Genomic DNA, 25,748 nt, shown 5'->3' on the forward strand with positions numbered 1-25,748 from the left:
CAATTATGTTTTCTTCTAAGAATTTCTGTGGCTTGGGTCTTTCATTCAAGTCTTTGATCCATTTTGAGTTCGTTTTGTTTGTATAGTATGAGATGGTGGTCTAGTCTCATTCTTTTGCATATGGCCCAACAACATTTATTGAAGAGACTGTCCTTTCCTCATTGTATAGTCTTGCTTCCTTTGTCATAAATTAAATGATAACATATGTGTGAACTCATTTCTGGGCTCTCCTCTTTGGTTCCATTGATTTACGTGTCTGTTTTTATGCCAGTATCATACTGTTTTGATTACTATAGCTTTGTAATATTGTTTGGAATTAGTGATCGTGACACTAATGTCACGATCTTTGTTCTTCAGCTTTGTTCTTCTTCCTCAAGATTGCTTTGGCTATTCAGGGTCTTTTGTGGTTTCACACAAATTTTAGGATTGTTTATTCTATTTCTGTGAAAAATGCCATTGGAATTTGCATAAGGTTTGCATTGAATTGATAGATTGCTTTGGGGACTGTGGATATTTTGACAATATTAATTCTTCCAATGAGCTTGGGAGATAGCTTTCCACTTATTTGCATCTTCAATTTCTTTCATCAATGTCTTACAATTTTTAGTATATAGGTCTTTCATCTCTTTGGTTACATTTATTTGTAGATATTTTATTAATTTTTATGCAATGGAAATAAAATTGTTTTCTTAATTACTCTTTCTGATAGTTTGTTGTTATTGTGCAGAAACACGGTGGATCTTTGGTATGTTGATTTCTTATCCTGCAGCTCTGCTGCATTGCTTATCAGTTCTCATAGTTTTTAGATGGAGTTTTTTAGGTTTTTCTAAAAATAGAATCATGTCACCCACAAACAGTGACAGTTTTACTTTTTCCTTCCCTACCAAAGTATAATTTTATAAATGTATGTGACTTTTCCAATAGAATATCATTTTTTTCAAATATAATATTCTTAATGAATTCTTAATAGTGTAGGAAAGGAAAACTTTTCCTTTCTTCCCATCTAGGTCCTTGGCTGGTCTCATAATTAAATTGTTTGGCAGATCAACAGGAGAAAAATTTAGTTTTGTACAAGAAAGAATAAGTCATGGAAATATGAGAGTCAAAGAATTGACCAAAACAGGCAGCTTTTATACCTTTTAGATGAAGAAACAAATAAATTTGTGAAGAACTGACAAGACAAAGGAGTTTGAGCTTAGGGTAGTAAATTAATGAAGAAGTAACAAGGTTTATTTATTCAACCTTCTAGGCTCTACATTCCCTATCTCTGGTGATAAGGATGTCTCCCTCTCTCCTGGTACAGGGAGGGTATCTTTCACATGGGAAATTTATTCCGTACTTTCATGGGACAAAGAGGGGTCAGTGTGTCCTTCTTGCACTGGCTGTTTAAGTAACTTTAATTCAGAATAATCAATATGCCAAAGTGGCATATTTGGAGGCTACCTACCCTGAATCCTGTAAGTTTTAAAAAATAATAAAAGAATATATATTTTACAACTAAGTATTTTGCAAGTAATCAATCAAGGGGACTAAAATTGGAATAGAATACTAGGTGAAGGGAAAATGCTCAATTAAAATATATATATATATATATATATATTTCTGCCAGTCATTATTCCTTTCAAATTACTGGAGTTAGATAAAGCCCCTGATAGTTGCACCCTGCAAATTTAATGCTTCTCCGGCAGCTTACATATATCATGTTAGATAGTAAATATTTCACTAAGGGCATGGTTTCCTTAGTAGACTCCATTCAAGTGGCTGCTGCTTTAAAAGTTTATCTAAAAGATACATTATAAGAAACCTCTTCCTTGTACAGGAATTTTTCTGTATTGTTTACATAGGTATCACAGAGCGATGTGCTTGATACAAATTGTTTCAGTTGGAAAGAGCTCTTCCAAAGAAAACAGACAGGCAGCTGTTTGCATAGTGCATAATTTTTTTTTTTGTTAAATATGGCTGCACCTGTGTAAACACAAACTTTATTTCCAAGAAGTACCCCTGCAGCTGCAAAGACTTTCAGACGTAGCCAGAGCAGCTATTTTTATTGTACCGTGTAATGTATGTAATAGGTTTTGGTCAGTTGTCAGTCTCAAAAATCATATAAGAAGGTTCATTTATTTTAATATAGACATTTTATTGTATTTTTCTAAAACCTTAATGTGACGTTGACTTTATTTCCTATTTGTGCTTCATATTGACTTATTACAGACATTTAAAATTAGTCGGAGAACAGTGTTCCAGTCATGCAAAGCACATCAGAAAGAGCAGCGTTCTTCAACCATTCATTCATTCCTCCTTCACTTGTGCCTCCTTTTATTTTTATTAGGAGAGTATAGAAATTACAGTCATTGTACAAATGACTGGTTGACACAGACCTCATTTCTCTTTCAAAAAGAATGTTTACTATTATTGATGGAGGTAACTCTAATTACATAGCAGAATTACAACCATGAGATAGCCCAACAGAAGAGAGGATATTCCTTTCCACAGGCCTGCTGAAGGATTCCCCAGAACCCTCTAAAACTTCCCTCATGTGCAATGAGTTGTGCATCAATACTAAACGATATTAGAATATTAGCAAACAACTCTAATTTTTAAGTTTACCATATTTACTTATTGCAATCAATGTAAGTGGTTTTCTTAATGTATGAGTAATTTCATTCTTTATATGCTCTATAAACACAGTCACATTCAAAGAAATTGAAAGTTTATCTTTTGGATCTTAAAAGAAGATCAAGAAAGAGCCGTTATTTTACATACTTACAATGAACTTGTGGTATGGAAAGAGTCAAAGTATTTTTTAAGGACTGTAAACATTCTGCAGGAAGCATATCTTCTGCCTAAGAGCCCAGGGCAGACAGATAGTCCCTGTGGGCATTCAAGGAGATTCCCAATCTGCTTCTTGGGAAACAAACTGCTTCTCCCTCCCACAGGGGTGTGGATTGATGGGTACAGCAATTTCATTAAGAAGGTTACCTGTAAATCAATGGTTTCTAAAGTGTGGTCCCAGTACCCTTAGAGGGTTTGCAAAGTCAAAACTATGCTCACAATATTATGAAGGTATCATTTGCCTTTGTCATTCATTCTCTCATGAGACTGCACTGGAGTTTCCTAAAGCCTACATGATGTATAACAGCATTTTAAAATAAAACATGTTAATATTTGGAAGTTAGTGAACCAATGTTTTTCAAATTAGCATTGTAGGATGTTATAAGATCATCGTGGTTTTTTTTTTTTCTTTTAAAAAAGGTCATTCAAAACAATGGAAAGACCAAAGAGTTTTAATGCAACAGGTTACAGAACGTCCATTGGTATGGTTTTATATCCCACATTACCATTATTAACCTTTAAGAAATTACCACTTGTTGAGTTTCAGCAGAGTACTTAAGAATAATATCCACAATTATCTGAAGGGGCTATTAAAAACATTAGTGAATAATGACATTTTGAGGCATTATTTTTATTTTCCTTAATTTCTGACTCAATAGAAGACAAGTGGATTCATATATCTGTGTCTGCATTCCATCTGTTGTGCTATGTTATTTAGTGGATGCATATGAAGAAAATCCTGCCTCCTCCAGATTTTAGAAAAGGGAATATTTTCATTTTAGAAAACGTTTAGAAAAATGACATTTTAACATGTACTGAACCTGTTGTTGGTCTTTTGAAATAAGTTAATAAAGTGATGATTAATAAATTATTAATAAATGTATATCTTTAGAATTTAGCAGAAATTATCAATAAGTATATACATACATATAGGAAAAATCTCATTGGTGTCCACAATGATTATTTAAGAATGTAGATTTGAAGAGAATTGATGCTATGGATCATGCGTTGATACTCTAAAGAAATATGAAATAGCTGCATGCAAATCTAGAGCACTCAGTTGACTTTTTTTTTTTTAGTGAAAAATGAGCGTAGAACCCATGAACACATGCTGAAAGTTGAATTTGTAAAGTATGATTTCATTTACATACCCACCGACCTTCCCCATCCCCCATAGGTTTTTCTTTTATGATGTTGTGTAAGAGTGCGGTCACATGTCGGTGACTGCTCTGCCCATGGATACCTATGTATTCTGGGATCATATGGAAGTTAAGTTTTACATCACCTCCTCTCACACTGTGTTAGATAGGGCCTGGCTAAGCAATCAAAACAGATAGCCATTGCTACGATACAAACACAAACGTTTCTAATATTACCAAAAAGAAAAATTCATAGAGAAAGTGCCTAATTCAAATCTGTCCCTCCTTATCTTTTCACTCAGTCCAATAGTCAAGGATCCCAGCTCTGTATTGAGCCGAAGGACCACACTGTGAATTATTCACCCCGACCCGGAGAGACATTTCCTTCTACCAACAAAGGCCGCCGAGAATCCCTGACACAAAGACTTAGATGATCTTTGGCTATTCTCGCTGAAACAAATGTGTTTTAGTGGACTTGGAAGTCATTAATAATATTTTAACATATTTTATGTATTTACTCAGATATTTCTTTGTAAGCACAATTAACAACCTGGTTCTCAGGTACAGAATCCCACAAGCAGGCCCCCAGAGAGGACAATGCATAGTTGTCCATGAATGATGGCTGGTGGAAATGTACTCTTGGCTCCCGTGGATGGGAAGACCGTGGCTGGCTCTGGAGGATGCATTCTTTGTAATTTGTTGGCTTCGCTTGTATCCTCTAAAATCAGATTTCCCAATAGGGAAGCTGTCTCAGCCTGTGTAAGGGTCAATAAAAACCTTTCTATGATGAGAGCATACTCCATATGTTTAAGTGTTATACCCAACATCTTGTCTTGCGATGCTCACATTATTTCCTATGTTAGTCTTTTCCACACTGACAACAGTTTACCACTTATTCAGACCCAGTAGTTTTTCATATTTTCATTATCCCCTCTGTGATGATCTTTTACCTCCATTTCCAAATGTTCTTTTTCTCCTTCAGTGTTTTCATTTCTCATGAACTTTCATTTCAATCTGCTAGAATCTTTTAGTGACTTCCAAAATGGAGTGATTGCACTTCAGCAGAGAGCACAATGTTATTCATTAAGATACAGAGAAAAAATACTACTGCGGTACTACTGTTCATTCCTTAAAAATTTATTTTAATATATGTAATATCATGTTCATAGTATCCTAGTTCAAAAGCCCATGTATGTAATTTATAAATAAATATCCATATATGAGGATATATGGATATAGCACTTATTTTCAGTGCTATTATTTTTTACCATCCAAAATGTCTTTATATCACTGATTATATTTCAACTATTTTTCTTTAAATCTCCATCCCATGATTTCTTGAAATCCTCACACAAACTTCATTTTTATTCTTCCCACAAACTTGAAATTTTTGATTAAGTAAACAAACACTCTAAACACCTAACACTTCTAATTGTATTTTATTCAATCCTTTAAACACTTTGATGCATTCCTCATGTTCAAAGTAGATGATACATATTTAGCATAGAGGTGGTTGGAATTTTGATGAATTAAAAAAAAGTTAAGTAACAAAATGATCAGAAACGCCTAAATTTTTATAAATGGTCACTATTTGCTCGTCATTGTTGGTAATCTACTGGGGTAGTTTTTGTGTGGCCTCCAATGACTACCCGTTCTTTGGCTTTAGCAATTACATAGAAATTGCTATGCATACGCCCCACCAGAAACATAAATAAGATAAATAATCAAATGCTTAGTACTAATTTATCTTAGGGCTGATAGTCTTTGTACCATGAGTAAGAAATGCCCTAAAATGTGTGCTGTTCTGAAGGGGATAAAAATCTTTAGTAGTACTGGAACTCTAAGTGTGGCTTTTACTCAAAATATTTATAATATCAAAGTGGTCATCATAACTTGGTCCTGATTTATTAGAAATAAAATGGTAGGGTCAAATGCTACCTCAAAGGTGATCTAATGTTAACTCCTGGTTTTACCAGTGGAAAAAAATGTGAGTCTAGTAGATTAAGAAACTTGCTAAAGTTATATAGCTAACCTTGTACAGCTGCTTAGTAGCAAGGCTAGACCTTGAACCCAGCTCCTCATTTCCTAATACAGTACACTTCCACTAATTCAGGAATGGAGTCTAGAGCATTTTAAGAATTTTGTTTGAATATTACTCAAAAAACTGGATTTTTTTTGAAAAAATGAAATAGATTTCATTTCTAGTTTATTGATTTATTTTCTGAATCACTTAGTTACATCTACAGTCAAATTAGGACATCATAATGTTTTTGAAGGAATGAATGAGAAATATCATAACCATAAAAATTTTCCATTCCAAATAGACCCAGGAAGTTTGGTCTTCCAAATTTTTAATTATACCCTTTGCTTATAACTAGGAAATTGGATAAAATTTAGGAATACAGATCTCTTTAAATTCACTACAGTTCTCTACAACCTGACATAAACCCAGAAGAAAAGAACCCTGGAGTGGAAGAGACATGTGTCTGTTTTTCCCTCCAAAGGCTGTTTACAAACATCCTTAGCTCTGAGAGAAGGATGTGGATTGTTATTTATTGAATATTACATCTCCTACAATAGGCATTTTACAATATCAAGCTCTATAATAGTATTAAGTACTAATAATGGTCTCGTTGAGTAGCCTGCTTGTGGAATAAAATGGCTTTTAATGGGTTTCCAGTCTTTTCTTTTCCTTTAAATAAATTTACTGGAAATTCAACTTATAGTAAATGCAGATTCATTTCTTTTTATAGTTTAAAAAAATACAAAGGTGTGTCCCTGAGCTCATATTTCAGAAGTTTTAAATGACTCTCTGTATTTGATTTTTATTGCACTGTGAATGTTATAGCAATTTTGGGTTCACTATATAAACTGGAGCCTGTTTTATGCATAAAATAATGTAGCTCAATCTCCAAATACATTGCCCACCCATGCATGATAATTAATTTTTTATTGAACAAAGCCCTAAAATATAAAGCATTAGTTGATTATGTGTAACCAAATGATGTTAGATGTCCAAGGGCAATTATGATAAAATATTAAAGCAATTTTATATCAAGAAAAAGATAAAAATATACAGCCACATACCCTTGATTCAGTTACTTCCATTTTTTTTGGCACATTAAAAATGCATTTAAGAGCTGTCAACTCGATTGCTTCAAATATGAAGTTACTTTAGTTTTGAGAAACTCCAAGATTATTGAAATGTGTTTGAGACACCAGGAGTCCCCAAAAGTTACTGATGCTAAGCCTCCCATAAGCCAAGGCGAGCTCATGATCCTTTCTTTAATAATAAATTTAGAATCTTTATTAGAAAATGTGCCACAGTGCAGCACTCAGAGATACACTATGTTGCAGTAGTCTCTCTTGAAAAAAAAAATAGAAATAAGTCGCTTAATAAAGTCTAAATCATTCCTTAGGTTAGCTAATAGAAGCACCCGTGGTTATAAAATTAATCAGTCCCTGCTATTAGAGCAAATTGGTGAAGATTGTATTGACACATCTTCATCTGCATGTCTCATCAGAGGTGTCCGTGCCATTTAGCTACGAAACCCTGGAGGCTTTCCTCCGCACAGAATCTTATAACACTTCAATTAAGGGACACCAAGCTGCCAACCAGACAGCGGCACATTTATTTCTTGATGACTCCTTAAGTTGTGCCACAGGCCTATCATTAAGAGAATATTTTTCACAGCAGGTTGCAAAGATCCTCATGCCATTAAAAGGAATTGAAAAAGCATCAATTTGTTGTTTCCACCTAACACAGATATTTTTCATTGCTGGAACAGCCATTAAAAACAATCTGTTTTATTGCATTCTGAAAAGATCAGATGAAGTACACATAATGATTTATTTTAAGGATGACATTAGGATTAAAACCACTGTGAAAATGTAGTATTTGAAATAAATATTTAAGAAAACACAGTCTCAAATATGCTTTTCTTTTTTATACCAAGTTATTAGAAGAGATTTATTGATACCTTGAATCATAGCTTGAAAATGCTCCAAAAGAACGTCTTTTAAAAGAGGATGAGGAAGAGTGTCTCTGGAGAGTTATGTCTCGGGAGAATGGCATGCCTTAAAATTGTAAGTGGATATTCTTTGGAAATTAGCAAACTGGAACAGAATGCTTTGAAAACATAATGGATCAAATCCTGCTTTGGAATAATGCAATGGGGAGATTTTTGGGTGGTGAGGTAGGAGTTTAATGCCATTGCTACCTTGTAGAGTATTGACATAAAATAACTAGTTTTTAGTCACCAGAGTGGCAGGAATCACCCAATTCTGGTTAGTTATTTATGAGAGCTGCTGATTATGGGTACCTACCAGAAATTGCAGTTTGACATAGTGACTTCTTTTAAAATTTATTTTCTTAGTACCAGAGTTGGCCACTCATTATTTGACAGTCTGCCTCAGCAATAACTTAAGACGAGGCAACATTTCTGTCAAGGAGGCTTCTTAATGCTGCTGCTTAGAAAATTTCAGAAGTACTTCCTAAGTTATTTTTGACAAAACCAACTGGTTTCTGACAAAACCAAAGAATAAAAAAATAAAATAAATCATGTAATCCAGTAACGATTATACAGTATTTTGAATTCATCTTCTGGAGAAAAACAACAACACTAAAACAACCTCCTAGAGGAGGACTTTATTCCTTCTTTCTGGCTTTAAAACGCTGATCTGATCATGCTCTGGTGTTACCAAGGTGGGAGCACCTTATGTTAAAACTGACCTCCTTGAAGCCTACCAGGATCTCACCGCGATCAATGGGACTGGGTATAAAATAAGAACTGTAGTGGACACTGTGGTTGTCCTATTAGATCTGCCCTCCAGGACTGAGACATTTCTCTTGTGGCAGGAGGCAGGTCTCAGCTGAATTTATTTTCTGGGGATGGCCTGGAGCAAAAGATAGCCTCCGTGTCCAAGGGCACTGCTCCTGCCTAGAGATAGTTTGCACACAATGACTGGCCTACAAGGAGAACTGTAAAGGCTCTGTCTCCTTGCTGCAAAGCCACACGACTCTAGAGGACCATCTCAGCTCTGGAGTTCCCTGTGGGATTGGTGGATACCGTCGTTTGTACCCCAGTTCAAATCTTCCCTCCACCCAATCCTACCTTCCTCACTAAGCCATGGGTGTCAAACAGCTTCCAACATGCAGATCTTCCTCTCACATTTGGTCCCAAAGAATCAATGAAAGACAACAGTGCTTTGTTGTATGTAAGATTTGATTAGTCTGAATGGGTTATGCCCACAGGAGCAAATCCCAGGGAATTATGGAAGTATGAGGGCACCTGTTTAAAAACCAACAACCTTAGATATCCTTGGAATGCCTGAGATATTCAGAGGTCAGCTATGGTAAAATCTCTCTCTCTTGAATCCTCACTGACACCACCTTCTTAATGTCTCCTTGTTGCCAGCTTTCCCCAATGCTGGATCATTCATTTTCTTTGTGACTGACGAGATTATCTTCCACAAACTCATTTGATGTAATTCCCTTGTTGAAAGACTCTGGATGCTTACACATTGTTTCAGCATAAAATAGGAGGTCTTATCCCTTAAAACTCTTATTCTGGCATTTATGTTACCTCAACACCTATAATGTCCCTTCCCTGGTGACCAATCCCAGTATAACTTAGTATAACCCTAGTACCTCTGTTAAGGGTTCCTTGAATATTTTACTATTTCCAACATATGTTATGTTCTTCTGTGATTCAGTGTGTGCATTTGAACCTGTTGATCCTAAATGCCTTTTTCTCTAACGCCTTATCTTGTTAATAAACTTCTATTGATCCTGTAAGGCTCCTCAAATCTTCATTATCTTTTCAATTGTTCCCTGGTTCTCCCACCAAAATAACAGCTCCATATTTATTTCCCAACTTTGTGTGTTTATCTATCACAAAGCTGCTGCTCTATTATAATTCATCATGTTTACATTTTTTTTGTGCCCCATGAAACAGCGAATTTTTAAAGGGTAAGGACATGCTATTTAATTTGTAACTCCCGGGATGCCCGGGTTGCTCAGCGGTTGAGCACCTGCCTTTAGCCCAGGGCGTGATCCTGGAGACCTGGGCTCGAATCCTATATTGGGCTTCCTGCATGGAGCCTGCTTCTCCCTCTGCCTGTGTCTCTGCTTCTCTCTCTGTGTGTGTCTCTCATGAATAAATAAATAAAATCTTAAAAAATAATTTGTAGTTCCCAGCATTGCCCATAATGAATACTTAAATAAATAAATGGGGAGGTCTTAATTTAGGTTTTCTCCAAAGCAGAGTCTAAATCAGGACTTGGGTGTAGGTAGTTTATGTGAGGAGTGAATTTAAGAAGCAAGAGTGAGAGTAGAAGGAACCAGACAAGGAAGGAGGGAAATTCAATAATGGATTCATTGGTTATTGGGTGGCCACCACTGTGGATAGTGGTCAGAAACTCTGGGATCTTTCTAAGGCTAGAGTGGAAAGCACTTCCAAATTGTCCCCATGAAAGACAGGAAGATGGAGGCATTTATCTACGCACTCCATCACATACTGGTTGATGCTTGCTCCAGAGATATTAGCTCCCCCTTCCTTCCAGACTGTATTGCACGGGGTCTGGGTGAGATCCTGGGATTTAGAAAAAATCTTGAGGGGGGAATTGGAGAGAGGACACTAGCAGCATGTGCAGAACCACCGCAGCTGCACTTGAAATCACAGGCAGGTTTGGCAGATGTGGCCCAAGGTACAAGGGCGTAGCCATAGGGGATTATTTGACTAAGTTCTGAGATTCTCACTTTGAGAGAGCAGCATTGGACCTAATCAGGCACTCTGGTTTAAAGTGGAAAATGTAACTAAATAAAAAAAAAAAAAAAAAAAGAAAATGTAACTAAATGCATTTTCACTGCAACTAAACTGAAGCTTATGTGTGTCATGAATTCTTATTCTCTTAGTTGTACCCGGCTCTCTTTCCTTGTTATCTCCTTTGTTATCTCTTCAATGAATAATGGAGTGTGTATGAGCTTGGCAATATACTCTGTGATCCTCAATTTTCTCATGTATGAGAGGATAAGGCTTTATTTTATAAAATCATTTTCCATCTAGCCATTCATTCACTTATTCATTAAACAAATACCCATTGAAGACCTACTATGTGCCATTCACCACTATAGTCAAGGCTATGGATATAATGGAAAGCAAAACAAAACAAAACAAAACTTCAAATGAACACAAATTATTTACCAGTCCTTGACATAACGGATTTGGTGAAGGAGAGACACAGAACAAATAATCATACAAATAAATATGTTAAAAAAATATGGTCCATGACAGAAAGAAAAAGTATAATTTACAATTTTCACAAGGGTTTACATAAATAGGAGTGTGTGGTTGAGACTGGTGTTTAGTCAATGGTCTCAAACTATCTGATTGTCAAACTAAGACCTGCTTGAAGAGCGAATGATTGGGAGTTGGTGAAACGAGGGGATGGAAAAGTAGAGACAGCTCTATAAGTGAAGGCCATGAGGCAGAGGGGAAACCATAATATATTCTAAGGAAGGTGAGATTTCTCAGAACATGGTGGAAGAGGTGGAAAGAGTCAGTGCCAAGTAAGCCTGGAGAAGTAAGGAGAGAGAACATTTGGGAACAGGGAGATGTCATCAGGAGTATGAAGCAATGGGAAGGCTTTGGAAGAGGTACGTGATGTGACTATCTGGAAGATTCCTTTTACTTCTGCTTATGGATTGAATGAGTTTTGGAAAGTAAAACATGGAAACTGGACTATGGCTCTATTGAAGGATACTGATTCCATAAAGCCACTAATGTACCCTACATGGAGTTGATAGAATTTATTTGCATTCTCCTTTTCTTGTCTTTTGCTTTCCTTTCTTCATTTTTGTTCCTCCCTTAAGTTTTCCCTCCATCCTAAAAACTTACTCTTAGCATCTCGTAAGAGAACGTTATTAGGAGAAGGAAAGTGATGTTATTCGTAACCAATGGCTCATCACACATTTTCTGTCACGTTTCTATGTGATCTGTGCTGCTGAAAAAGGCAAAAGGGGATGCCAGGCAAGCTTGCTTAGGGTTTTATGGGTCAAGAAGAAGGAATTGTGGTCTTCATGGCATTTTTGGAAGTGAAGGAGCAGAGGTTAGGAGTCATTGGACAGATGAAATTATATGTAAAGAGAGGTCAAGGGTGTTGGGTAAGCTAAAAGAAGTGAATTAGAGATAGAGTAATAGTGACTTATGGTAGGGATGTCTGGATATGTGAGCAGCAGGGGAGGAACTGAACATACGCAATTTTAAAGAAGCATAAGATGATATGCTTTCATGATAGAAAAAGGAAAACATGAAGAAATTCAGGTAACAAGTATGGTGACGGGTACCCTAAACTGAAATATCTATATATGTATACAGGAGTTTTAATTCTTATCAATAATTATAATGATAATGAATTAGAAATATTTTAAAAACTTCCTAACAAAAATTGATTAAAGTGAATTTATTTTTGTAGAGAAATAGCACAGAATCAAGGAAATTCTTAGGTACAATATGCATAGGAATCACCATCTTGATTGCTCAAGGAAAAATTGAAAAGGATTTCTTTTTGGATACTAAAATGAGCTTATTAATAATAATGATACTACTTTATATTTTGTTCCTTTCAACTTTATTGAGGTATACTAAGTTGCACATATCTGAAGTGTGTATTTGGATGACTTTCACATAGATACACCTCTAGAATGCACAACTGAGGTAATACACAATTCCACAAGCCTAAAAGTTCCTTGTGTTCCTTTTGTGATACTTGGCTCCCTCCACACCCATCCCAGGAAAACACAGATGTGTTTTCTGTTACTCTGCATTAATTCGCATTTCCTAGCATTCTAAATAAATGGACTATTGCAGTATGATTCTGGGTTCTTCTACCCAGCATAATTATCTTGAGATTCACCATATTGTTGCATGTATTATTAGTTAATTCTATTTCATTATTTATATATACTTAGTGATAAAATAGAATTTGCCTATTAATGGACATTCACATTGTTCCCATGTTTTATCTTTTACAAGTAAAGCCCCTATGAACATTGAATGTACAAGTCATAGTACGGACATACACTTTATTTCTTTTGGCTCAATACTTAGAAATGGAATGGCCAAGTAATATGGTAGGTGTACATTTAAGTATAAATAAAATTCCGCAATATCTCCCAAAGTCATTGTATTATTTTATATTTTCACCTGTAGTTTAACATAAATATTATATAAGTTGGCACTGCCTTACACAAACTTAACAACAATACACCTATAAGCTCAGTATTATTTCCCCCTATTATGTAAAAGGAAATTAAAGTTCAGGAATGTCACCTAAACTATCTGTGGTCACAAAACAAGCAAATGAAAGAGCTGGAATTCAAACTTGTATCTGACAGTGTTCGAATGATTTTTCAGAATGCCTAGGGAAAGTTTTTATAAACCAAGGACTAGCTCTTACTTTAAATAGATGTGTTTCTCATCCACTGAGTTGCTAGCTCCTGCTTGACTTGGATAAATGGATAGAATGGGAAATTATTTTAGTCCAAGTGATCGCTCATTGGCCAGACAAGGTCGAGGTATAGCTTTATACGGTTGACTGGAATTTAAACTTGTGACCTGCCATCAGTTGGAGAAGACATATGTGTGTGTGTGTATATATATATATATATATATATATATATATATATATATTGTGTGTGTGTGTGCGTGTGTATACACATACATATATATAAACCAACAATCTTCTTAATTTAAGAGAGTGGCTCGGATTTAGATGAAGTGCTACTTAAATCTGCAACCATAGCCATGCTTTCATTGGTTTAATGGCTTTTCCTTTTTACTGTTGATTTTGTTTCAAAGAGCAGATAAAGACATAAAGATGCAAGAACTGGAAATCAAAAATAAATAAATAAATAAATAAATAAATAAATAAATAAATAAATAATAAAAAACAAGAAATACAAAACCAGCTGGGAAACAAAGAGAAGAGGATAAAGCACCTGGAGGAGATTAATGGACGGAAGTACTTTCTCTTTGTTTCCATTTTTAATAAGACAAACGCATTATGTAAAATTTAAAATGTGAGAACTGTACATAGCTGTATGAAACACAGACTACAAGAAGCTCTTGTGGTTTTTGATGCTGCTGTTGGCAGTGTTTCTTCTAACTACTGAGGGGCACTTTGGTTTCTATAATGTTGATCTCGATGCAAGCCTCTACGGTAACCTAATATCCAGTAGACACAACCATGAAATAACTGCTTCTGCCTTGGAAATGTAACATTTTTTGTGCTGAGACTAAAACTAATAGAAGACTCTAACTCTTTTCTTTTTAGAGAAGAATTGGGTGTAAGGGTGGTCTGTATTTAGGAGGTAGTGACTGATGGTCCAAAAGGTCAATAGTGGAATCACCATTTCTCAAAGCTTTTCATTTCCTCCATCTCTGCTGTCATCAAATGCAATAGCTTTCTAATTAGACTGAGCAAATACAAATATAGGACTCAGAGATAAATTTAATTTTCAGATAAAAAATATTTTTTCTTACTATAAGAATATTCCATGTAATATTTGGGACATACTTACGCTACAAAAATTATTTGTTGTTCATCTGATATTCGAGTTCAACTGAGTATCCTATATTAGTATCTGGCAACCCTATTGCCAACAAACTTAATCTTTTTTTTCCTTCTGACCTCTCTCCTTTCATTGTCACAAAATGGAATATCAAAATTTACCAAAGAAGTAGAACACCTAAATTTAACAGGAGCCACAGAAGATGGAAACAAACTCTTCAGTACAGTCTTTGAAACATTCTAAAGCAGCCAACTATGGTGTCATCTATTCATACAAGCGTAGTGTCAATAGTTTAAGTGGTAATTTCAGAAATAAATTCATTTTGTAAAATTCAATACACTTATTCTTTCTTGAAAAATATGCTGAAAAATACAAATGAAAGGACAGTACTCAAGGATAATAAATAATCTAATATTTAGTAACTAATATTATTGACTTCTATGTGTCATCTGTAGTAACAAGGAAAAGCAAAAACTTTTGAGGCAGAAATAATAATTATTATTCCCACTTCCATTCTACAGGCAAGGAAACTGAAGAATAGAGAAGTTAAGCCATTTGCCACAAGGTACACAGCTAGTGATTTATGGGGCCAAGCAACTTCAAAGCTCATACTCTGAACAACTACATTAAACTGCCATTTTTCAAAGGAACAGTAATAAATATGCATTGCCTACAAATAATGCAAATAAAAGATATTTGGGACTTCTATGGAAAAATAGTTAAATGGCCAAATAATATGTTCCATGTTTATGAAAGACAATGTTTACAACTTTCTCAATCGCTCCCAAATTCATATATAGCTAGAATGAAAGATCAGTTAAACCTCAAATCCTATTATTGAAGGAGTTGGCAAAATTATTCTAAAATTATACTGGAAAGATGCATTGGAAAAAATGTTTGAGTAAAGGAGATTAAGTAGAGGGAGTTTTGATCTACAAAATAGTACAGGAAGAATAAATATTGTAGATATCAATTTTTCCCAAATTAAATTTTAAATTTAATACAATTCTAGTAAAATCCAGACAGGTTTGTGTGCATATATATGACTTTATAAGCCTATTGTAAAATTATGTGACTGAGATTAGTTAATACATTTTTTTCATTTCATTCGACAATATTTTGCATGTCAAAAAGAAAAAGGCTCAATTAAAAAAAACTAAAAAAATAGAAAATAAAAAAATAAAAAATAAAATAACCCAAACTAACCACCATTATGTCATCATGCTTAAATAACTCAGTATTGTCAAAATACTCAGTGTTCAAATTTCCAATTATTTCCTAAATGTAATAATTGCTTTACAGTTCATTTTATTGACTCAGGGTTCAAACAAGGCCCATGCATTCCAACTGGTGGAAAGTCTATATAACCACTCCCACACTTATCCCCACTGTTTATTTTTCTTGCAATTTACTTGTTGAATAAACCAGGTTTGTCCTGTAGTTTCTTATGTTCTGAATTTTTCAGGTTGCATCCCATGTTGTAGTTTAATACCTTTTTCTGCCTTCTATATTTCTTATGAATCGCTAGCAGCATGTAGAAGTTCAATAAAATTCAGGTACAATTTTATTTATTTATTTATTTATTTATTTATTTATTTATTTATTTTTACAATTTTATTTTATTTCTTTTTGGGGGCAACACTACTTCCCAGGTGGTGGTCTTCCTTTTGCAAGTACATAAAGTCTCTCTTTTTGAAATGTTAGCAGCCATTGGTCATGAAGGACTAGATCCATTAATACAGAAGAAATTGAGAAATAGTGATACTCTATTGCTAAGATAATAATTCTTCCACATTATTAGCTAGAATGGTTCTATAAAAAGAACCATTTCTTCATCTACTGTTTAATTACCCAGAGTATAGTTTGAATAGAAAAGGCAGGATAAATTCTCAATTATGTTAGCTAATACAAATTTGATAAATAATAACAAGACAGAAAACTCATTTTCTTGGGTGTGAGACTCATTTTAAAGTTTAGTAATTAATGTCATCTGGTATTGGTGTAGACATATAGGGACAAAGCAATGGAATGAAGAAGCCCAAAACAAATATTTATTAAACTTTTGAAACTTTTTTATTGAATTAATCAGCAACCAGATAAAGATCAGAATGTTATCAGCCACTCAGAGACTTCCCTCTTGGGCCCTTTTGGTCACTATTCTGATGTCTAAAATTATATGTTGGTTTTGGCTGTATGGTATTTTATATAAATGGATTCATATGGTGAGTACTCTAGTATTTTGTGCTTTTTTTGGTTTAATATTATACTTGTGAAATTCATTCAGGTTGCTGCATGTGGTTACAGATCATTTGTTCTCATTTCTGCAAAATATTCCATTTTGATAAGCACTGTTCTAGGTACTGAAGCTAGATCAGATAAGAAAGAAAGTCTCTGTTTTAATGGAGTTTACCTTCTAGTGTATATATAATAATATATGGAAACAGGTGTATTTAGGGAGCCTGCACATATGCTTGAATTCTTGGGCAACTGCATAAATGGTGCTGGGACAATTTGTTATTCATTTGGAAACATATAAAAGTGGCACTCTGTGTCATACACACAGAAATAATTCCAAGAAATTTAAAGGTTGAAATGTAAAAGGTAGAGTTTTAAAATAAGAAATACTAGCTTATTAATTATCAATATTTATTAAACATCTACTTGTAACAAGCATTCTGGTAGGTTTCAGGGACACATCATTAAAAAATAGCATACCAAACTCCCGGCTCTCATGAAGCACACATTTAATGCGGCGAGACAATAAAAACATAGACAAGTAGATTGTATAGTATAGTAGAAAGTTACAAGTGTTTTAAAGAAAAGTAAATTTACTGGAAGTAGCAGTATAAAGTGTCTGGAGGAGAGGATAGGGTTGCAATTTTCAGAAGAAAATTCTTTGTGACCTTAGAGTAGAGAAGGGTTTCTTAAATAAGACTTAAACACAAAAACAATGATGACACAGAAAATGCCTGATTAATTTTATTGCATTGGAGAAAAAAATGTATACATCAAAAAATGCAAGAAAAGTAAAAAGGAAATGAGATACTTGCAACCCATATAGTCTTCCAAGGATTAGTAACCAGAAAATACAAAGGACTTCCACAAATTGATAAGAAAAAATACAAAGAACCAATAGGAAAAATATGGACAAAGGATACAAATATGCAGTTCACAGGAGAGGGAACCCAAATTATGACTAAATCTATAGGAAAAAAGCTCAATATCAAAGAAAACGTGACCTTAATTCATAATGTTATTTATTTATTTATTTTTTTAGTATTTATTTTTTATCTAGCTAATCAAATTACTTAAGATTCAAAAAGAAGACTTTCACTGAGATAGGTACACCCATGAACGGTTGCTGGGATTAGAGAGTTACCAGTATTCTGAATTTGACTTGACTGCTCTCCTCCCTGCTTTCGGAATCATGACATGTGCTTTTGGGTCACAACGGAGATGAGAATCATAGATCTAGGAAGCAACTGCATCCTGTTTCTATCTTGCGTCTTTGAGCATGCATGATACTAACATCTCCCTAACTTCTATAGTAAATAGCAAATATAAACCTTTTTCTCAAAGTTTTGAGATCTTTGACAATGAAAATGAGGAGACAATGGTATTCATGAACCAACGGAGCTTGAAATGCCACCCAGCCAAGGTGTTGTCTACTTGCTTTAAGAAAAAACAAATTCAAAAAAAAAAAAAAGAAAAAAAAAAAAAAAAGAAAAAACAAATTCAACTTGTGGATGATCCAAGACCCTTGTTTGCTATTTTTCTTCTGGATGCTCAGTTAATGTCCATTTCAATTTAGTGCTTATTGAAATCTTAATAGAAGTGATATAATTTAAATTTGTCAAAAAACATTGGTCATCAAAATTGGTGTAAAGATGGACTATACTGTTCATGATGCCAAAATGAACTTTCTAAAATGCAAATCTTATCACTACACTCCCCTATGCACTGTGTATTCCAGCCTTAATAAATGACCTGTTCTTCTAAAAACAGAAGATGCCTTTAATACTAAGACACCCTGTTCCCTCTATTTTTTATTCAACAAATATTTATTGAGCAACTATGGTGTGCCAGACACTCTTATAGGCACTGGGGTTTTACCTATGAATAAAAATTAAACTTTCTATTTCCATGGAGCTTATATTTAAGTGGGAGAAAGACAATAACATGAAAAAACATATAATATGTTAATACATTTGGTATTCTGAGAGCAACTTTTCAAAAAAGGATAAGGGGGCAGGGTGATGGAGAAGTGCTTTTTCAGTACTTTGGTTTTTAAAAAAGGCTCTCAGATGAGAAGAAATTTGAGTAAATGCTTGTGAGAAATGATGGAGAAGGCCATACAGGTACTAATGCTCTGTATTTGCCCGCAATATAAGCAAAATAGGTTAGTGTTATATCAGTTTAAGGTCTGAAATATGAGGCAAGTCCTAGCCTCTGAATAAAAATATGATTTTTAAAATACTCATTCATATCAAAGGATATTTTTCTCTGAAGTAGAGAAAATGTTACAGCTTTTTGAAAGTCTGTATGCTCTCCTGCTAGTTAAATTATCAAATCTGTAAGCCTTGGACCACAGAAACATTTAACTTTTGAGACTCAATATAGATACATTTCTTATTCTTACAATAATTTTTCTATGGGAAATGAAAGGGTCTGATATTTGATGTATTGCATACATATGACTTACCCATTTTCACCTCTTTGTATTCTCCGTGTGTGCAAGGGTTGGGTCCTGGCTCTACATACTGTCTTTCCCTGCTATCCTTTCAAGTCAAGACACTGAAGTCTGTAGGAGGATTACCTAGAGGCATCTAGACGCTCTTGGAAAACTCTTTAAAGTGCTTTCCAACTATGAATTGAGTAAAAAAAAAATGTAATAACTACATCTGAACTTTCTTGGGGACATTTAAAATACAAGTGGTGATTAAGGGATTGGTTGCCATAATTTTCTAGGTGGCCAAACCAGCCTTTCCAATAACCCTGCTTTCTCAGGAGCTCATCACAGGCTGATCTAAGCTACAAGTGTAACCATCACTCCAAAAACTGATGGCTATCTCCAAGTCCCTCTACGCAGCTACCTAGACACATAATTTCCTCTCAAGACACTCTGTCTTCTGAGTTTCTAAAATATACTGGGTGTCCAAAACCAACCATTATTCATCCCATCAAATCTTTCCTGGTAAAATGAAAAATATGTGATAGAAGGAATTTTCAAAGACATCCTGATCAGAAATTAAACATATAAAATATCCATGGTGCACTGAAGAAAAAAATGGCAAATTTGCTATTTGGAGATCGATTTATTTATTCATCCATCCATCCATCCATTCATTCATTATTCATTCAACAAGCACTTCTTGAACATTTACTGTGCATCGACTTCATGATAGTATCCAGGATTAAACAGTTGTTTCAAAATATAATCACTGTTCTTGAAGAGCAAGTAGATCACATAAACGCATAAATGATTACAATTTGGTGAGTATTCCCTGAAAGGTTTATGCAGTCAACTTAGGATGTAGAAAGGGAAGGACTATATGTCATTCTGAGTTGGGGAGATGAGAGAGTTGAAGAAAGCTGCTCAGAAACACTTTTTTCTTTGAATTTGAGTAATAATTCTAATTATCTAGAGTGTCAAAGCCTAGAATATTCCTCGCCATAAACACTGCATGGATTAACAAGTTCCCATTATTTGCTTATATGCCTTTCCTTTAACTATGTCATCAGTTATATAAAAACAATGGGGGTCACCACCTTTTCAGGCCATTCCCAGAAATACTCACCTCCTCCTTCTCTCTCTTGGCCAGTGGTTTTTCCAGGAATAAATGACGACATGGTCTCAACTGCTTAACAATATATGAAACTGCGGGGCCATTCCTGGAAATACTGCATTCGGAGATTGACATATGGTCAGAAGCCTGAACAGGCAAAGATTTCACTTGTTCCTCTTGGATCCCCGAAAATTGTCTTTCAAAGCAGAGACATTAGTCTCTGGAGGGAACCTGACCAGACTTCCAGAGTAAGGAAATATTTCAACTAGTTTGGAGGGTACAGTTGATTTCTGCACTGATTTCCTCCTAAAGAGTAGATGAGCATCCATAAAGGCTCATTCACGCTGAACTTTCAGTAATCGACGCATAAAGAACTTTAATGTAATTTGTTTTTACATAATGCAGGCTCATAAAATGCATCATTTTTCTTGCCCAATTCATAGTTGGAAGATTTATCATTAAGAGGTTTTATTCAAGGCCAGACTCTTAAAAAAAAAATCTGAACATTTTTTTTCTCATTCTAGCAAAATCCTCCCGTTAAAGAACTGAAGTGCTTCAAACACCCTAGTAATGGTACAGTAAATTACATTTTCTCATTTGGAACATTGTAATAGATTTCTCTACAGAGTGATTTATCATGCAACAATTAGGAACCCAAGGGAATTAGATGACCATTTTAAATTTTATCAGCTTGTTTCAATAAACTGTTAATGTGACCCTAATGTTTGGGAAGCACTTTAATATAATCAGATTTTGGTTGTTCAATCTACTGACATTAATGGCTACCTCATTAATCATAGCATTCTCGCTGAGACCTTGGAGGCTGTGCTAAGTTCAGTGGACCAATTCTTACAATAATAAAAACAGGCAATTTTCGACAGGGAAATATTCTCACTTTAACTACAAAGTGTGTTTTGTTATTTCTTAGGAATTGACAGGGGTAACTAGAAACTCTAAAAGCTTACAAAATAACAATTAAAAACCCTTTAGACTTAATTCCCAAATTGGTCAGTTAAATCAAGACCTCCTATAATCATTACCTGTAATGATTTTCTATTATTTAAAAGTATAGAGCTATACAGCAAGACCTAAAATAGGCCAGACGACAAATACATAATAAATGTCTGTCTCCCAAGCCTGGGTAGCATCTGATGGCTTGCACAAATCCTGCAGAGCTGAAACATGCCTTCAACTTTTAAACCCCTGTGGTTAATTCCTCAGTGGTCTTTCAGGAGGGATATGAAAAAAGGGACTACAGAGTGATTTATAAGATTTCAGGAAATTGTGTGTAAATGTAGAGGTCGACTTTAGTACTTCTGACTTTTTGCTCATTGTGATAACAGACACTCTCTCAGTCTCTTAAATGTCTATAGAACTGAAAGAAACAAGATTTTTTTTTTTTTTTTTTGAACCACAATATCACTGTAGTTTCCTGCTTGGGTGACTGTTATAAAACGCCTTTGTATTATATGTCATGACTGGAAAAAAGAATATAGTACCATCTGTTTCTAAAGTTATGGTTTTGTTTTATTAATTTTTCTTGTTAAACTTAATAGAATGTGATTGTATTGGAAACAGAGTTTTATAAAGACATATAGTTAGCCAGAAACAGGAAAATCAGATGTTTTTAAGGCAGGCTAAAATGCCCTGCTTTAAAAAAAAATTTCATTTTTGGTTTCAAGGAAATCTCATCAGTAAGTGTGTGGTTTGTATTCTGGGTTTTATATTATCCTCCAAGATTAAACAATAGAAAACACAGGCTTAAAAAAATCAAATATAAAAATTCATAAAAATGCAACCAAATACACCTTCCCAAAGCAGAAATTTTTTGGGAATGTGACATGACTTGACTCACTATTGATAGCTTTTTCAGTCCTTAACTTTTTTACTTACTTAAAATACATTATTTTGGATAAAGGGTAGAGATATTTAAGTTTATTGCATTGGAGAGTAGAGCCCTTTAAAACTGTTCTAGTGCACTGTGCCTTCCTAAGGTGGCCGAATGTCATCGCTCAGAACGGGGCTAGTTCACTCATTCAGTCACCAAGTACTAGTGGGCACCTCCTATTTTATAGGTGTATGTCCCCTAGGCTCTGGATTCTGAAAATAACTTGCATGTTCTGTGCATAATAGTGTTTTAAAGGTTGGAAAGAGGGGACATATACTTTGCCTGGCATTCACTAGGCACTTGCTTCATTCCTTCATGCTTGTGGAATGAATAAAGCACAGTCAACATGACAATTCTAGACACCATGAACCACGTAATTCTCAAGGGGGCCAGAAGCCCTTCACTGGAAGACTCCCAGTTTTAGGACTGGTTACCTGTAGCGAGGGATTATGTGGTGAAAGCAAAGATAAAGGTGATTTGGGTTTTTTTTTCAGATCAGTTAAAAGGTCTGGCCAAATTTGTTGTATGCCAGGTTAGAATTTTTAAGAGTTCTTCAAAAAACCAAAGAGTTTCTCTATTTGGAAAATGTGGAGACCATGGGAAGGCACTGCTCAGGTCTCCTGCTCAAAGAGCAGAGTTGAGTGACCGACCCCACCACTGTGTCCTATGGTCAACAGCCAGTGCTTGTCCAAAGGGACGCCTCCCCCAGGATGCTCCCTATTGGGATATGGTGCGGGTGTTCACAGGAAACAGGAGTCCACGGGAGGGCAACTTTGGCCTGGGGACTGCACTGGCCTGGCCCAAGCTTTCTTAAGACAGTGCTGCAATCTGAGACTCTTCGTAGCAAGCTTCCTTCCTTCCCTCTCTCGCTTCCCAGGAGTCAGACCAGCCTTGTGGTCCCCAGGCTTTCCCTGCCTCCTCCTGCTGCCTTTCCCTTTATCTTTCATTCAAGTTGCCCCCAGCAACTCCCTTGCATACCGAATCCCACCTTGCCCTTCCACTTCTCAGAGGACCCAAATGCAGAAAATTTGTTCAGCAATCCTTGCAAGCTCTTTTAATATACATGATAGATTAATTAGGAATTCACTTTGCTTGAAAGAGTGCAAACTGTCATTGGAAGGTGACAGTCATAATTACTGCTCTGCTTCTAAGCGTGTGGAAGAAAAAGCTCTATCACTCACCTTACACTTGTGTATCCCATTTTCATTATCGTGAGACATTCCCTTCACCAGAAGCAATTTGGGAGCGCTGTAGACCAGCATTGGCAGCTATTAGACAAAAGAGAAATACCATTTTATGCCATGTCACAAGTCACAGGCTTTGACTCTGTTGCTTGGTTTCAAGTTATGAATGGGTGATACACACTGGTGACATGTTGCAAAAACACATACGCTTGCCCAGTCTCTGGCCCAGATGATGCCTTGGATTATATCGTCTTGAAGAACACTATAAATAGAAGAAAGTGTAGTCTCATTAGAATTGCTTTATATTCTGCTAATGTTTTATGCCACAGAATTTTTCCGGGGCAACATTTTTCTGATTGTTCCTCTAGCTTATTTAGTCCAGTGATTTTCAAACACTTTTTTTTCTTCAAGCATGGATTCCCCCCGCCCCCAAACAAATATTTACCCATTAAACAAATGCAAGTAGTAGTATTTATTTGAGGGCCAGAGGCTCAAGCTTTCGACCCCTCTTTGTTCAGAGACTTCTAGAATTCCACCTTGCAGTTTGAAAACCACCATTTAGATTATTGTAATCTTTGGGATCACAAACTAAATTTATATCCTCACATGCTGTAGGAACGTATTTACGGACCTTGTTCCATATGGTGTCTTTTTTTCAACTGTGACAGAACTTTCTATGAATGACAGTGGAAATCACATATCTGAAGCGGGTAAAAAATTAATCTCGCTGGCACCAAAATTTTTCTTGGGAGATAATTGTCTTTGTTTAGGAAAATACTTTGATATGTCTTTTAGAGTGGCATCTGAGATCCTCAAGTCATAAGTTTTGAAGACAAATTTAAAAACGATAACTACGCTGTTCTGCCAAACAAATGTGTAGGAAATAGAGGGCTGGAAGGGAATAAGGAAGGGCTGGGGGAGAGAAAAGGCAGTGAGAGGAAGGCAAGACGGCAAGGGACAGAAGCCTGAGTTATATTTGTAAGAGGCAAACTGTATAATAGACTCCATTAAAATTTCAATTATATATCATAATTATATACGGCTCCCCCTTTAATGAACATCAGTTGCGGCTACAGATGCTTCAGTGCTTTATCTAATTTACTTCTAATCCACGCAACAGTCCCATATTGCACTCATTCCCACTTTATTGATGAGGATAAGTAAGACCAGGGCTCTCCATTTATATGTTCACTGTGTCAGACACATCCTTAGTGGCCACTTCTTGGTCCACACCCAGCACGTTAGAGGCTGGGGGTGTAGCCGGGAATGAAGGAGGTTGAAGCTCCTGGTCTCAGGGAGTTTATATTTATTCGCTTTATGCTGGTGATGAAAGAGTCAATTCTAAGTATCTATCTATCTATCTATCTATCTATCTATCTAGCATCTATCTATCTTTTTTTAAAAAATAAAATACACTCTAATAAGTCAAACTCTTAAAACAAGGCCACTCTTTAAGAAGTTAGCAGTCTTGGCTTTTCTACTTTTCCACGTCTTAGAACAGACCCGAGGTGGGTGGATAACCTACTAGAGCTGCACACCTTACCATGTGTTACTGATTACTTCAGGCCCCTTCCCTAGCTACTCACAGGACTTGGAACAAGGCTCTGAATTTCAAATGTCTTCTTCTGTGCTTGATGTGCCTAATTATGTCAGCACCAGCTGGAAGGAGATATTGACAGGAGAGTACAACACGGCTATGTTCCCTACATAATTCAAATTCAGTGGCAGGCTTCCACCTCCGTCTCCCCTTCCACCTCCATCAGCATAAAGTAGCACAAGCCTAGTGCTCCATATTCAGATGCACAAAGGAAAGGGCATGCACAGAGGTTTTGCTATGCTTTCAGTACTTCAGGACCAAAGGACCCTGATATCAAAATTATCATCAATAATTAAATTACGTAAGAGCCACAAGAAGTGCATACCACTTTGGTTTCAAATGACGTTCCAGTGCCTTATTAATTTGTACTCCTGATGACAAATTTTGATCACTTTCCTTCCCCTTCCTGGAGTGAAGAAGCGAAAGATCCCATCTGCTTTCATCATATTTGGAGCATTATGGCCTTAAGTCTAATAATGACTTAAGTAGATATTCAATAGCAGCATTTAGTTTCTGCCATGAGCATATAACTAAATGTGTCATTTACGGTCCTTTAAAAGGCAGTATTATATGCTTGTTTTTTGTTTTTGTTTTTGTTTTTTTACTTATGTAATTTAACAAACTTTATTGGATGCCCACTATATTCCTGATAATAATGGGGAAATGAGATACAGGGGATACAGTTCTCCTCTAGACGTTTATAAGCTAATGACAGACACTGACAAGCCGGCAAATAAGTTAGCTGAATA

General features: G+C 35.5%; 1 long non-coding RNA gene across 6 annotated transcripts in view; it reads right to left on the reverse strand.

Moving 5' to 3' along the window:
* The window catches only part of LOC121499025, a 190,289-nt gene that overhangs the window by 128,609 nt on the left and 35,932 nt on the right, over nt 1-25,748 (reverse strand). For 5 of the 6 annotated variants that reach the window (XR_005989973.1, XR_005989971.1, XR_005989975.1 and 2 more), the window contains exons 2-4: nt 23,584-23,664; nt 23,400-23,486; nt 20,343-20,445 (exon numbers count right to left, since the gene is read on the reverse strand). This is a non-coding gene — a long non-coding RNA (uncharacterized LOC121499025). The remainder of the gene's footprint in view (nt 1-20,342; nt 20,446-23,399; nt 23,487-23,583; nt 23,665-25,748) is intronic. The other variant, XR_005989974.1, reaches the window with a different exon arrangement.

The sequence above is a fragment of the Vulpes lagopus genome, chromosome 9 (assembly GCF_018345385.1).
Source record: "Vulpes lagopus strain Blue_001 chromosome 9, ASM1834538v1, whole genome shotgun sequence".
Taxonomy (NCBI): domain Eukaryota; kingdom Metazoa; phylum Chordata; class Mammalia; order Carnivora; family Canidae; genus Vulpes; species Vulpes lagopus.